General features: G+C 59.6%; 1 pseudogene; it reads left to right on the top strand.

Moving 5' to 3' along the window:
• Positions 1 to 3198: 3198 nt before the first annotated feature.
• LOC122331893 overlaps positions 3199 to 3320 on the top strand; it is a 149-nt pseudogene continuing 27 nt past the window's right edge.

The raw sequence follows: 3320 nt of genomic DNA, 5'->3' as shown, positions 1-3320 counted from the left end.
GGCATTTATCAGATCCAAAACCCATCCGCCCCCGGGGATCCGCCCTCCCGACCCGGTACCTTTGGTGACTCTAGATAACTCGGCCGATCGCCGCCGCTTCGCGCGCGCGATTTATTCATTCGAGTGTCTGCCCTATCAACTTTCGATGGTACATCAGGCGCCTACCATGGTGACCACGGGTGACGGGGAATCAGGGTTCGATTCCGGAGAGGGAGCCTGAGAAACGGCTACCACATCCAAGGAAGGCAGCAGGCGCGCAAATTACCCATTTCCGACTCGGAGAGGTAGTGACGGTGGTAACAATACAGGTCTCTTTCGAGGCCCTGTAATTGGAATGAGCGATCTTAAACACATGGGCGAGGACCCATTGAGGGCAAGTCTGGTGCCAGCAGCCGCGGTAATTCCAGCTCCAATAGCGTATATTAAAGTTGCTGCAGTTAAAAAGCTCGTAGTTGATCTCGGATCTGGCTGGCGGTCCGCCGAGAGGCGAGCCACCGCCCGCCCCAGGTCCTCGCCTCGAGGCGCCCGGATGCCCTTGGCTGGGTGTCCGGTCCGAGGCCCAAAGCGCTTACTTTGAAAAAATTAGAGTGTTCAAAGCAGGCCGAGCGTCGCCGCTGAATACCGCAGCTAGGAATAATGGAATAGGACTCCGGTTCTATTTTGTGGGTTTCTGGAACCCGGAGCCATGATTAAGAGGGACGGCCGGGGGCATTCGTATTGCGCCGCTAGAGGTGAAATTCTTGGACCGGCGCAAGACGGACGAAAGCGAAAGCATTTGCCAAGAATGTTTTCATTAATCAAGAACGAAAGTCGGAGGTTCAAGACGATCAGATACCGTCGTAGTTCCGATCAGAACGATGCCGACCCGCGATCCGGGCGGCGTTATTCCCATGACCCGGCTGGCAGCGCAGAAACCACGAGTCTTTGGGTTCCGGGGGGAGTATGGTTGCAAAGCTGAAACTTAAAGGAATTGACGGAAGGGCACCACCAGGAGTGGAGCTGCGCGCTTAATTTGACTCAACACGGAAACCTCACCCGCCCGGACACGGAAAGGATTGACAGATTGATAGCTCTTTCTCGATTCTGTGGGTGGTGGTGCATGGCCGTTTAGTTGGTGGAGCGATTTGTCTGGTTCATTCCGATAACGAACGAGACTCGCTTGCTAAATAGTGGCGCGCCACTTGGGTCGGCGCGCAAAAACTTCTTAGAGGGACAAGTGGCGCTCAGCCACGCGAGATGGAGCAATAACAGGTCTGTGATGCCCTTAGATGTCCGGGCTGCACGCGCGCCATTAATGGGCGGATCAGCGCAGGTCTACCCTGCGCCGAGAGGCGCGGTAACCCGCTGAACCCCGCCGTGATCGGGACTGGGGATTGAAACTATTTCCCATCAACGAGGAATTCCCAGTAAGCGCGGTCATAAGCTCGCGCTGATTAAGTCCCTGCCCTTTGTACACACCGCCCGGCCGCTACTACCGATTGGATGGTTTAGTGAGGTCTCGACTGCCTCGCCGCCGGGCCCTCAAGGGCTCTCATGGCGGAGCGCCGGAAGACGATCAAACTTGACTATCTAGAGGAAGTAAAAGTCGTGAATAAGGTTTCCGAGGTGAACCCGCGGAAGGATCATTATCGCCCGCCCGATCCAAAGCGAACCGCCCCGGCGCGGGAGGCCTAGCCCACCTCCCCCGCCTCAAGCCCGGTGCGCGCAGAGGCCGGCGGCCCGGGCGCGCCTCCTCCGGAGCACCGAAGCGGCGCGCAGAGCGCGATAAGAAAAAAAAAAAAAAGGAACTTGACTGTCGCCAGACTGGCGGCCCCCGCTTCCAGCGGCGGGGGCTGAGCCGGGCCCTGGCGGGTACCCGCACGGCCTCCGGGACCGTGGTTCAAAGTCTCTCCCGCTGGGAGGGGCGCCTCGTCCGGGTAAAAACCTCTATCCTATTTTACTCTATGATCCAGCGGCCGTGGCCCGAGAGGTCTGCCGCCAAAAACCCAAGACGGCAAAAAGAACCGCACAAAAACCTAAGACGGCGCGAGAGAGAGATCCGCGAGAAGGGAACGCCGCTCTGGGAGGCTTGACGCACCCCCGCGGAGGCTTGAGCAACCTACCGCGAGCGCCCATGACTGTCGCTGCACCTCGGGCGGCCCCTGCTTTCCAGCGCGGGGGCCGAGCCGGGCCCTGGCGGGTACCCGCACGGCCTCCGGGACCGTGGTTCAAAGTCTCTCCCGCGAAGGAGGGGCGCCTGTCCGGGTAAAAAAACCTCTATCCTATTTTACTCTATGATCCAGCGGCCGTGGGCCCGAGAGGTCTGCCGCCAAAAACCCAAAACGGCAAAAAGAACCGCACAAAAAAACCTAAGGCGGAGAGAGAGAGAGAGAGAGAGAGAGAGATCCGAGAGAACTTGACTGTCGCCAGACTCGGGCGGGCCCCCTGCTTTCCAGCGGCGGGGGCCGAGCCGGGCCCTGGCGGGTACCCGCACGGCCTCCGGGACCGTGGTTCAAAGTCTCTCCCCGCGAAGGAGGAGCGCCTGTCCGGGTAAAAAAACTCTATCCTATTTTACTCTATGATCCAGCGGCCGTGGCCCGAGAGGTCTGCCGCAAAAAACCCAAAACGGCAAAAGAACCGCACAAAAACCTAAGGCGGAGAGAGAGAGAGAGAGATCCGAGAGAACTTGACTGTCGCTGCACTCGGCGGGCCCCCTGCTTTCCAGCGCGGGGGCCGAGCCGGGCCCTGGTGGGTACCCGCACGGCCTCCGGGACCGTGGTTCAAAGTCTCTCCCGCTGAAGGAGGGGCGCCTGTCCGGGGTAAAAACCTCATCCTATTTTACTCTATGTTCCAGCGGCCGTGGCCCGAGAGGTCTGCCGCCAAACATCCAAGACGGCAAAAGAACCGCACAAAAACCTAAGACGGCGGAGAGAGGGATCCGCGAGAAGGGAACGCCGCTCTCTGGGAGGCTTGACGCACCCCGCGCGGAGGCTTGAGCAACCTATCATGAGCGCCCCACCCCTTGGCACGGGTGGGGCCGAGGCCGCGAGCCTCTGAAAGACTTTGCTTTGCCAACCCCGGCGGGTACCCAGCAGGCCTTCGACCGTGGGTTCAAGTCCCCTCTCGCTGGGCGCCCATCCGGGAACGACTTTTGTATTTTTGAACCCACACAAGCCTGTGCAGTTCGGCCCGCCCCGGCGCTAAACTCAAACGCAGTACGACTTTAGCGGTGGATCACCTGCTCGTAAGGCCGATGAAGAACGCAGCCAGCCGCGAGAACTAATGTGAATTGCAGGACACATCGATCATCGACACTTCGAACGCACTTTGCGCCCCCGGTC

The sequence above is a fragment of the Puntigrus tetrazona genome, unplaced genomic scaffold, assembly GCF_018831695.1.
Source record: "Puntigrus tetrazona isolate hp1 unplaced genomic scaffold, ASM1883169v1 S000000003, whole genome shotgun sequence".
NCBI classification, from domain to species: domain Eukaryota; kingdom Metazoa; phylum Chordata; class Actinopteri; order Cypriniformes; family Cyprinidae; genus Puntigrus; species Puntigrus tetrazona.
This window is presented reverse-complemented; position numbering and strand designations above follow the sequence as displayed.